Genomic DNA, 12,222 nt, shown 5'->3' with positions numbered 1-12,222 from the left:
TAAGCAACTAAGGATGGGGTCAGCGTGTCATCATCCGTCAGTCATCACAGGGGGCGGAGGGGTGGCGGGAGGACTTTCCACTAGATGTTTACTAAGCACCATTGGAAAGGAACATCTCTTCCCTGTGCCCCACACAGGCAACACCTATGACCCCTCTCCCTCCCCACCATACCAAACTCTTAATCTTATGCCACTCAAAAGCTTAGAGAGGGAGTCTGGGGCCCCAAGTTGATCTAAGCCCAAGCAGGACTTGGAATCGCAGGCAGAAAGTCCTGTTCAAGTCTCGACAACTCCAGGAAGCCCCTTCACCCCCTGCCCTGGTTTCTCTAGTGTCTCACCTCTCTTGGGCACCACTCCTCCCATACCTCCACATGCTGTCCCCTCCACATATTCAGAGTACAGCCCTCAATCAAACTCTGTCCCATGGTGGTTTAAGTTGTGTCCAACTCTTGTGGCCTCATGGACTGTAGCCTGTAAGGCTCCTCTGTCCATGAGATTCTCCGGGCTGCAATACTGCAGTGGGCTGCCAGTTCCTTCTGCAGTAGCGCTTTCCAGCTGGTTCCAAAGTATAGGGCTCCTCTTGCCAGGAGATGCAAGGAGTCAGTCACCTTCAGTGCCCAACCCTGATCAAACAGATAAGAGGTACACACACTGCCCCTCACCTCCACCCTGAGCCCAGCATGCAATGGGAGAGCTGGATTCTGGCCACCAGAGCAGTTCCATATCCATGACATCGCATCTGGCCTTGAGCTCTGGGTGTGAGTTATCTTCTCCAGCAGAGGCATGGTGGGGGTAGGGACCCTACTGGGAGCAACTCAAAATGAGTGCAGAACCCGAAGGCTATCACCTAGCTCCATCTGATATATAATAGATGTTAAGTAAACATCTGGGGGTTATTTAGCCAGATACCTAACGACTGGAAGAGTATTACCCAAAACTCAGCTAGGCTTTGGTCTAGACGACACCTCCCCCCAACCCCAGAATGGACCAAGTATTGGTGGTGGCAGGTGGCGAGTTTTGGCTCTCACAAGGTCAGGAGGAGCTTCAGCCAGCCCTCCAGAAACAGTCTCATTCCCAGGCAGGAAGCCAGTCTATCACCTGCCCATCCACATCAGAGCAGCTGTCACACAGGGAGGGCTCACTGGGTGCCTGGCGCCTTGCTAAGCACTGTATACACATTATTGTATTATGTCCTCCCTACCAGGTGGCTCAGTGGTAAAGAATCCGCCTGCCAGTGCAGGAGTTGCAAGTTCAATTCCTGGGTCGTCGGGAAGATCCCCTGGAGAAGGAAATGGCAACCCATTCCAGTATTCTTGCCTGGGAAATTCCATGGACAGAGGAGCCTGGCAGGCTACAGTCCACAGGGTCACAAAAGAGAGGGACACAACTTAGCAGCTAAACAACAGCCACCATCACTACCATTGATTATCATCACTACGCCCATTTTACAAATGAGGAAACTGAAGCATGAAAAGTGACCGGAATCCAAATCAACGTGGTCCCAACTCCCTGACCACCGAACTAGTTACTATGGCCCAACACAGAACACCCACCGCCACCAGGGACAGAAACCTCCAGCCCAAGAAGGAACTTGGCATGCAGCAAGAGCCCCAGGCTCTGGGCTTGATTTTGGGCCGAACGTTTGGTGGGGTTTTCCCTTGTCTTCCCCACTTACCCAGATAAGAATTTGTCCCCTGGCTTCTGCCAGGGGCCTCCCAAGCCTGCTCACCTGGAAAAGCCCTGGGGCGGGGGGCAGGTGGCAAAGTCCCGCTGAGTTTCCCATCCCACGTCTTACTGGGCTCTCAGAGGTGTGGGGAAGGGGAGGCTGAGACTTCCCTGACTTGGGTCTCCACGCCCCCTCTGCCCCCCAGCTTTCCCAGGCCTGTGAGTTCAAGTCCCATCGGAGGAACGAGTGAGACCCTTAAAGCAATGCGCTTCAAGCTCGCAGAGAGTTCGCTTTCCTCACTCTGAGGGGAAACAGACTGTAGTCTGGATGACGCGATCTGAAATACCTGTTGCAGTCCGCTCTCTCTTGCCGGCCTCACCTTCCGAGGGTTCCCAGCGAGAAAGGGCAGTGGAAGCACGGAGTCCACCTGGGTCCAGCCCCTCCTTGTACTGGAACCCGAGAGGTCCAAAGCCGGCTAATCGGGGGTCGAGGGGGAAGCGCCTGGGGTCACACAGATGGTGCGCGGCGGAGCCGGAGAACTGGGAGGGGGGGTGGCGGTCAGGACTTGGGAACTTAAGCTCCTTCTCAATCAACCACCAGCTTGCCTTCGCGGCCAGACCTGTCACTTGTTCCGAGAAAGCTGCCCCGAGCGGGTTCTGGAAATTGGGGGCGAAGACTAACCTTGCTCGTGGTTTGCCGGAGGGCCTCCCCCACCCACTTCTCACCTGCTGCCTCTGCTCTTTTTTTTTTTTTTTTTTTTGCTCGGAGGTGCAAGCTCAAGAGTCGCCCGCTTGCGCCCCAGTCCTCCGCGTCCGACTGCGCAGCGCCGGGTTCAGTCGCTGGATCGTCGGTCCCCCTCCCGGCGGTCTTCAGAGAACTCAACGGCCTCGGCCTGGCCCCGCCCCATCCAGAGGGCACGCCCCTCGGCCTTCGGACTGGGCCCAAGTCCCGCCCCCAGCCCCGCTCCCAGGCTCTGCCGGAACGTGGCTGGCCTCCCAGCCCAGCCCGGCTCCGCTCGCCTCGGCCTTCCCCCTGCCTCGGGCCCTGTGGCGAGTGGAGCTGTGCCCCTTGCCCCGCCCCGCTTACGGCTCCCCCCAAAAACACTCTTGGGCGGCTCCGCCCCCACGGTCACTCTGGGGATGGGGCCCTCCCTAGGCCTACCCCACCCCACCTCCAGCCCCCGGGTCTTGCCTGGATAAAAAGCTCTCTCTGGCCCAGGCCCCGAGCTCCAGCCCGGGCTGGGTGGGAAGCGCCACCCGCGCCCCACCACCCCCCGTCTCAGTGCTACCTAACGGTCCCGCCCCCTCCTCAGCCTTCCTCAACATTCCCAGGCTCCTCCCAGGCCGCTGGAAGGTCCTCCCAGCATCCCGCCTCTGCCTCCCTCAGCTCCGGGGCTATATCGCCCCGCCACCAGCCCTCCTAGGAAGAGGCCACTCCCTAGGAACGCCCCTTCCCTCGCTTCACCGCCTGTCTAATCCTGCCCTGCCTTGGGAACCCTACCCCGGGCAGGCACGCCTCCGGGGGAAGAGGGGGGTGCCCACATTGGCATTCCAGGGCGGGTGTATCCGGGTGCAAAGGGGGAACGGCGGCGTGGGAGCGGCTTGCGTTCCAAGTCCGGGCCTCTATCAAGACGTAGCTTGGACCCAGGCACTATTTGAAAATACTAACAGCCACCACGGATTGAACTCTATCGGCCAGGCTCTATGCCAAACTCTGGCTTAAGAAGAGTACTTTACAAGGACTGGCCGTTGAATTCACAGGACTCTGGCCAAATGTTGCGTCCGTTTTACCGATGAGCAGCCTGAGGCTTAGAGAAGGGAAGTCAGGGGCCTCCCGAGTCTCACACGGGTGGTGAGCAAGACCCAGCCCCAGGGCCGTGAATCATAAGGCTTGATGCTGCACCAGCTTGTCTGGACTGGCCCCTGGAGAAGTAGCCCAGACTAGCCAGCTACTGAGACAGTTCTAGCAGGCTGCCGGAGGTAAGGGGAGGAGGCGTGGGTTGATGAGCTGGGTGGCAGGGAGGGGTTGCTGGTCCATCCCTGTGAAGGTGGCTTTCTCTCTTGAGAAGAAATGGCTCAGAGTTAAGATGGGTGGCAAAAGATCTCCAGATGGCTGTGGTACCCCCCCCCCGACTTGGATCCCATCGCCAGCCTTGGGTCCCTGTGTAATGACTAGAGCCATTGACCTGTCTTGCTGACAAAGCTCTTTCGCTCCCATTATCTCACTGACATCTCACAAGAACGCCATTGTGGGGAGGGTATGATTATGCTGGTGTTGCCTGGGTGGAGTAGGCTGGGGAGCTGGATCCCTGCCCAGCAAGGTGGTTCCCGAAGCACGGTCCTCAGACCAGCAGCAGCAGCAGCAGTGGTAGCATCTGGGAACTTGTTAGGAACATGTGTTTGGGGGCCCATCTCAGATCTACTGAATAAGAAACTCTGAGGGGTGAGCCTAGCAAGTTTGCTTTAACAAGGCTTCAGGGTGATTCTGAGTCACACTCAAGAACCACTGTGAGAATCACAAAGACCAGGGAGGCTCCTGGGAGCCTTGTGACCCAAGGCAAAGCAAGGAAGGTACTTAATTAACCTCTCTAGACCGAGCCCTCGAAAGGGAAAATCATGGGAACAATCTTGAGGGTGGCTTTTGAGGATTAAATGTGGTAATGCCCATGAAGTGTTTGGCTACTCTTAGATACCCTCCCTGCTCAATAAATAACTGTTCTCTTTCTAGTAAAAAGTCTCCTTCATAGAATCTCCACATGAAGCTGGAGGAGTGGGGTTGGGGAGTCCTCTAAGCCTAGAAATGCCCCATGGTGTTGTCCTTCCTAGAAGGACACCGTCTTTCCTGCAGAGTGCCAAGAGCCTAAAAAGCCCTGGGTGATATTGATTCTGCTGGTGCACGGACCACACTTTGACAACCATGGTGCTATTCTGCCTTGGGCTGGATTCCCACTCCCCACCCAAGCCAATCCGTGCAAAATGGCCATAAACTACCTTCCTTTCCTACCCTGCTCCAGATCCCCTTCCCTCAAGCTGGGGGTGTTGGTGATGGTGATGGGCAGGTGGCTAAACAGCTGGATTCCATCATCCCTCCCTACCCCCTTCCTCGACTGAACGGAACTGAAAATAAAACATGTCTGTTCTTCTGCCGTGAGAAATATTCTTTACAATGACCAAGAAGGCCATGCTGAAATTTCGAATTCTTGTACTGTTTGGAATTCTGTGCGGGAACGTGATGGTGTGGAGTAAGTTGGCCCTGACCCCAGCCCTTGGTGCCACCCACCCCAGTTTGCTTCCTAGCTCCATCTCTGCCCTGTGTCACAAGTAGCCTAGGACACTGGCCTGTGAACACCCCAGCCCACAGGCCCAAACTCCATCTACACAACTTGCCTACAGCTACCACTAGTCACATCTCTAGGGGTGCAGAGGGGGGCATGTTGTCCCCCTGGATGGACCTGGAGAAGTTGCTCATATACATCCTAAAACTATGCTTGGGCCATTTAGGCAGTGCTATCTAGGTTTTTAGATACCTGAAGCATGATAGAGGAGGGGTTGGGGTGCAGGCTCTGGGTAGACACAGGTGGCCTCCTGTCCAGGGTGATGAGTGGCACTGCCGTTCAGCCTGGTCTTCCCAGCACCTAGCCTAATGCCAGGCACACACTGGAAGCTTAAGGTACAGTCATTGAGTATATGCGTGTCTCAGTCATTTAATGAAATATAAAGTTGGGTTGGTTTTCCAGCATTTCCTTCCAGCCAGAGTCAGCCTTTGTCATAACTTGCCTCAGGCATTTTTTCTGGCTGAGAGCTGAGCCACCTCTAGCGAGAAATTACAGATAGAAGTCTTTTGGGAAATCTCCAATCCATTTCAGAGGTGAATCTGGGAGTTCTGGAGGCAGGAAAAGGAGCAAGAAGAACTACTCTAGAAAGACTTAAGGCAAGCCTTCAGATGACCAACTTGGAGGTAGGGGAGACAGTGGTTATGGCAAGACCTCCAAAGGGTGTGGTTGTGGGGGTTTCAGCCTCTCAAAAGATTCTCCACTCCAGAGGTGGCTCAGGAGCTGCAGAGCAGGAGATCTGAAGGTCCTTGTGTGGTGCAAGAGCATGGGTGTCAGGGTTTCACTGATGCCTGGCCCAAGGTAAGTGGCCAAGACATTTTATAGCTCTGGGGGAAAAATGGAGGGCAAGAGGTGCATCTGTTTCTGATTGTTGTGTAATAAACCACCAATCATTTATTCAGCCCACGAATCTGCCGTTGGGGGTTGGTTCCATAGGGAAGGCTTCTCGCTGCTCTATGCGATATCAACCTATTCAACTGGAAGTCAAGGATCCATTTTCAAGATGGCACACTCACCCAGCTGGCTAGCAAGTTGGAGCTGGCTGTCGGCTGGGAGCTCAGCTAGAGCTGGGGACCTGTTCCTCCCCATGAGGCCCGGCAGGCTGCTGGGGCCTCCTCACAGCAAGGTGGCTGGGTTTCAAAAGCTAAGAGAGATCAAGATAGAAACATGTGACATTTTGTGATGTTTAACAGCCTAGCCTCAGAAATCATGTTGCATCACTTCCTTTGTATTCTGTTAGTGGTGTGTGCATGCTAAGTTGCTTCAGTCGTGTCCAACTCTTTGAGACCCTATGGACTGCAGCCCGCCGGGCTCCTCTGTCCATGGGATTCTCCAGGCAAGAATACTAGAGTGGGTTGCCATGCCCTCCTCCAGGGGATCTTCCCAATCCATGAATCGAACCCACGTCTCTTGCGTCTCCTGCATTGGCAGGCGAGTTCTTTACCACTAGCGCCACCTGGGAAGCCCTCCTAATAGTAGAGGGAATCACAAAGTTCCACTTGGTTCAAGGGAGGGGGCATAGTCTCCTTCTCTCTATGAGGGGTTGCAGTGTCCTAGAAGCTCTTGCAGGACAGAAAATATTGTTGCAGATATTCCTGTTGCAGGAGAATCAATCTGAAAAATACAATCTGTTTTGAGCAGGACCTCAGAATGACTGTAGTAGAAAGTCCTCTGGTGGGAACTGAGAGTCTGAATTAAGCTGATTTCAAGGAAAAGGTGCCCAATATTTGCTCACACAACCATTTGTGCACAGATAAATCAGAACTCTGGCAACAGACACATAGTCTTGAGTGTTTGGGTTGTTTAGGATCGTCCTTCTTCAGAGTCCTCAGAACTTCGGCCTGTACTGTGTCTCTAAAGTTCTAAACTCAAATAGCAACCGTTGGATCCTCGTAACAACAATCCTGGGAGGTACACACTATTGATTCCCACTTCTAAGACAGGGGAATGGAGGCCCTGAGAAGGTAGGTAATCAGCTCAGGGTCGTATAATTAGTAAGTGACAGAGGAGAGAGAAGTGAGAGTTTATAGGCAACCCAGTTTTCAGTCACAAGAAACAGACTCCAATGGGAAAGGCCCAAGTTGGGCAGGATACAGACATCCAGATGTTGACCACCAGCACCAAGCCACAAGGTCTATCTCTGAAGGCTCACACTGAATCAAAGAGCTGCCCCCCGGGGTCTTAAAAACACCCACCTTCCTGCCTGAGAAGCAGGAAAAATGCTGGTCTCTGGGGAGCTGGGCTCCACCCTTGCTTGGCACACACCTGCTCCTTGCTGTGTCCTCTTTCTGAGTCTCGGGCCAGGAAGTGGTCAATAGCAATTTTTCAAGCCTGGGTCTATGGTTGAGCACGGTAATGTCTGCATTTGAATGGGCTCAGCAGGGCCAAGGCCTTCACTTTCTTCTCCAAAGGACTGGATGAGGATCTAAAAAGCTGGGTTAGAGCTGGGACAGGACCCGAAGTGAAAGCGAAATTCACTCAGTCGTATCCAACTCTTTGCAACCCCATGGCCTATACAGTCCATGGAATTCTCCAGGCCAGAATACTAAAGTGAGTAGCCTTTCCCTTCTCCGGGGGATCGTCCCAACCCAGGTATCAAACCCAGGTCTCCCCCATTGCAGGCAGATTCTTTACCAACTGAGCCACAAGGGAATCCCCAAGTTCCCACCAAAGGGACTGAGCCACTGGTTTCTTTCTTTTCTTTTTTTAATTTTCTGTCTCAGCCATTTAACAAAGATCATTTAGACCCCTGCTTGCCCCCTATTACATCTGAAGGTCTGAGGGTTAATCCCATACAGCCCTGGCCTCATGGGGCTTTTGGTACATTTGGGAAGCTGACCCAGAAACCAGGGCAGGGGTGTCCCACAGCGTAACAGCACCAAGCATGATGGCAACATTAACAACAGAGCCTCCATTCTTAAAGTTAGCTCTTACCATGCACCAGACGATTTAAAAATGGCTATGAGTATATTTAACTAATTGGATAACTAGCGTTTGTGTAGTGCCTTATATATTAAAAGGGTCACAAAGGTGGCTCAGACGGTAAAGCGTCTGCCTGCAATGTGGGAGACCCAGGTTTGATTCCCGGGTCGGGAAGATCCCCTGGAGAAGGCAATGGCACCCCACTCCAGCACTCTTGCCTGGAAAATCCCATGGACAGAGGAGCCTGGTAGGCTACAGTCCATGGGGTCGCAAAGAGTCGGACACGACTGAGCGACTTCACTTTCACTTTACATATTGTAAAGCTTTTTTAAAAACACCTCGGGCAACTGTTTGTTAAAGGATGTCTCCCCATCCTCAGTTCCCTGTTACATCTGTTGTTTTCCGCTTTTGGGCATCAGGTCAACCCCATGGCAGGGGTTGGACACCCCAAACAGTCATGAGCCCACATGCCAATGAATGTTCGTTTATTTATTTATAATTGAGATGCATGCGTCTTGATTATAAATAAATGTGGAGATGTATGCTTCTTAATTACATATGTTATAAATAAACGGTAGCATTTCTGTTATAAATAAAAATCAAGATGTAGACCTCTCGATTATAAATACGTAAATAAGTGGCAGCACCTAGCTCCCATTTGGCATAGTTTGAACTGTATGCGAAATCAAAATTTTTAAAAAACAAGATAAAAAATCAAAAATATTCAAGATACGTAAAACATGCACAAACATAAAAATCAATAGACAACCCTATTATTTTCTCCTTGAACCCCAGTAAACCCTATTGGAGACCGTCTCTCATGGCCTCTGTGCCCACAGGGAAGAGCAGAAAAGAAGAAAACAGAGAAGGCTCCTCTGGGCAACCCTATTTCAGTGTCTTCAAATACGCCTACATCCCTGAGATGGATGGGGAACTGTTACCAAAATGGGGCCAGAAATGGCGGCTCTCACACCTGCCATTGGGTGGAGCTGCACAAGACCAGCGTGAGAGCCTTCCCTAAAGGAGGTGCAAGGCCAAAAAGAACGCTCCCGTGACCCCAAAAGCCAAGGGTGTGGACAGTGTCCTCCACAGTAAAGTTGAGGATGCCAAAGCTCAGAGAATTGAATTGAGAAAAAAAAATTTTGCTTTTGTCATGAGTATTTCATCATTGGGGATTTCACAATATTTAGATGTACAACTTCTGAGAAAGAAACAGAAAGTCCAGAACACCCTGATGTGCCTTCTGATAGGGCAACAGCTAGTGGACCTGAGTATGACACCCCCTTTGTCTGTAACGTACACCCCCCAGCTGACCACAGTCCCCACCTCTCCCTATTGCCTACCTGCCTTGCTCTCCTCATCTCTGTGGGGCCTGCCTGGTTGCGGTGGGCAACTGAGCTTGCAAGTCCTGGGCTCAGCACAGGCTGGTTGAACTGGCGTTCGTACTGAGAGCTCTCTGGGTAGCAGCACTGCCTCACAGACCTCTGCCAGAAGACACCACAGACTTCCTTCCCTTCTCCCCACGACCCTCCCTAAGAAAGCTGCAGTGTTAGCACTGTTCTCTGTGAGAGATGGTTTAAGCTCAAGTCCCTGCCCTGATAACTTTCTGGCCAGATGACCTTAAGCTTGCATCTTCACTTGTCTGGGTCTGTTCCCTCGTCTGTAAGCTGCAGGCAACATACACGCAACATTTGCTACAGTGGGGCATTAAGGTGGACCAGTCAGTCGTCTCCGAGTCGTTGCTTTCACTAGCAGGCGTGTAGAAACTACAACGAAAACAAAACATTAAAAAACTTTTCGCCGGCTTCCCTCTGAAATGAGCATTGAGCGCCGTCTGGTGTCTGTAGCTCTCAGTGCAACTGATCAAGAGAAGCTTGGAGAGGAGAGGCTGGGGGGAGAGGCAAGGGTCCCCAACCTGCACCCTGGGCCTCGGGTCAGTTCAGGCTCCCAGGAGCAGAGTACAGGCCCAACATGAGGGCCAGGCAAGGGCGGCTGTGGAATTAGGTCTCCTTAGGGGGTTCCAGCTGCAGAGTCCTTACCCAGTGCAGACAGAAACTTGGCCTGGGATGTGGGAGCCAGTGTTAGTTGGCCTGCAGTGCCTTTGGGTGTCTGAAGGCCTTGAAGATCGATGACTCTTGTTTAATAATGGTGATGAAAATATATTTAGTAGGCATTGAGATGATATTCAGTAGGCAATGAAATAATATTATAGTAGGCATTGTATGGAGGAGATACCCCACGTCCAAGGGCAGAGAAGCCCAAGCAAGACAGTAGGGGGGTGAAGTCGCATTTAGAATCAAACCCCATACCCGCCAGAGAGGCTCAGAGGGCTCAAACAAACCTTATGCACACCAGGGCCCAGGGACCCCACAGAGACAGAGGCACAACTGTGTCTGAGTGTCTCCTGTGGAGGAAAATTCTGAAAGAGATGGGAATACCAGACCACCTGACCTGCCTCTTGAGAAATTTGTATGCAGGTCAGGAAGCAACAGTTAGAACTGGACATGGAACAACAGACTGGTTCCAAATAGGAAAAGGAGTACGTCAAGGCTGCATATTGTCACCCTGCTTATTTAACTTATATGCAAAGTACATTATGAGAAAGGCTGGGCTGGAAGAAGCACGAGCTGGAATCAAGATTGCCGGGAGAAATATCAATAACCTCAGATATGCAGATGACACCACCCTTATGGCAGAAAGTGAAGAAGAATTCAAGAGCTTCTTGATGAAAGTGAAAGAGGAGAGTGAAAAAGTTGGCTTAAAGCTCAACATTCAGAAAACTAAGATCATGGCATCTGGTCCCATCACTTCATGGCAAATAGATGGGGAAACAGTGGAAACAGTGTCAGACTTTATTTTTTATGGCTCCAAAATCACTGCAGATGGTGACTGCAGCCATGAAATTAAAAGATGTTTACTCCTTGGAAGGAAAGTTATGACCAACCTAGACAGCATATTCAAAAGCAGAGACATTACTTTGCCAACAAAGGTCCATCTAGTCAAGGCTATGGTTTTTCCAGTGTTCATGTATGGATGTGAGAGTTGGACTATAAAGAAAGCTGAGCGCTGAAGAATTGATGCTTTTGAACTGTGGTGTTGGAGAAGACTCTTGAGAGTCCCTTGGACTGCAAGGAGATCCAACCAGTCCATCCTAAAGGAGATCAGTCCTGGGTATTCATTGGAAGGTCTGATGTTGAAGTTGAAACTCCAGTACTTTGGCCACCTGATGCGAAGAGCTGACTCATTTGAAAGACCCTGATGCTGGGAAAGATTGGGGGCAGGAGGAGGAGGGGACGACAGAGGATGAGATGGTTGGATGGCATCACCGACTCAATGGATGTGAGTTTGAGCAAGCTCTGAAAGCTGGTGATGGACAGGGAGGCCTGGCGTGCTGCAGTCCATGGGGTCGCAAAGAGTCGGACACGACTGAGCGACTGAACTGACTGACTGAGGCATTAAAAACACAGGAAGTCGAGTCTAGCTGTTAATGCAGAAAAATTTACTAAACAGCACTTGCAAAGCCCCCTGAATTGTTGAGTGGATTTGGGGTTGGCTAGAGATTCAGGCTTGAGCTCAGTTTCCAGGAATAAGGCCTCAAACTGCACTACATGCTTCTGCGTGCTTTGTCGCTCAGTCGTGTGTGACCCTTTGTGACCCCGTGGGCCATAGCCCGACAGGCTCCTCTGTCCACGGATTTTTTTTCAGGTAAGAATTACTGGAGTGGATTGCCATGTTCCCCTCCAGGAGATCTTCCCAATCCGGGGACCTAACCCTCATTTCCTGTGTCTCCTGCACTGCAGGCGAATTCTTTACCCACCCAGCCATCAGGGAAGCACAAACCATGCTGCAGCACTGGCGCAACAGGACAACTGTCCCCTTCGCACCCTCCTCCTGATTCCCCTCTACCCCAGGACCTGCAACCCTTGGGAGCCCGCCACCTCTGTTATGACAGCGAAATACAGAAGCTCCTTGCAGGGCCTGTTCCCTCCGAATGCAAGCCTTGCAGGCGAGTGTCAGACCCAAGGCCCCAAGGCCGCTGGCCTGCAGGTGCCAGGGAGGCTGGGAATTGAGAGTTCTGATGCTCACTCAGGGAGGCAGAGCTTGCAATGTGGGGATTTCTTCCAGTATAGAAAGATTATCCAAAAGATGCAGGGGGGGTGTGAGTATGACAAGTGTCCACTGCAGCTCCTGCTGATGGAGGGTGTGCCACACACCAGGCTCCGGACATTATCCCATCTTATCCTCACACTCACCCTCAGAGGTAGGGGCAATTACCACCCCTGTTTTGTGGAGACAGAAACTA

General features: G+C 51.9%; 1 protein-coding gene across 4 annotated transcripts in view; it reads right to left on the bottom strand.

Annotated features, from left to right (window-relative positions):
• Positions 1-2,952, bottom strand: part of CD82 (CD82 molecule) — a 56,455-nt gene extending 53,503 nt beyond the window's left edge. The window contains exon 1 of one of the 4 annotated variants that reach the window (XM_070804097.1): positions 2,858-2,952. The gene's annotated coding sequence lies outside the window, so the exon portion shown is untranslated. Of the gene's footprint in view, positions 1-2,012; positions 2,369-2,391; positions 2,573-2,857 lie in introns of those variants that run through there. The other 3 variants (XM_070804095.1, XM_070804096.1, XM_019975384.2) reach the window with 3 other exon arrangements.
• Between the last annotated feature and the right edge of the window lie 9,270 nt (positions 2,953-12,222).

Source organism: Bos indicus, chromosome 15, assembly GCF_029378745.1.
Source record: "Bos indicus isolate NIAB-ARS_2022 breed Sahiwal x Tharparkar chromosome 15, NIAB-ARS_B.indTharparkar_mat_pri_1.0, whole genome shotgun sequence".
NCBI classification, from domain to species: Eukaryota; Metazoa; Chordata; class Mammalia; order Artiodactyla; family Bovidae; genus Bos; species Bos indicus.
The sequence above is the reverse complement of the archived record's forward strand: the minus strand, read 5'-3'. Positions and strand labels throughout refer to the sequence as shown.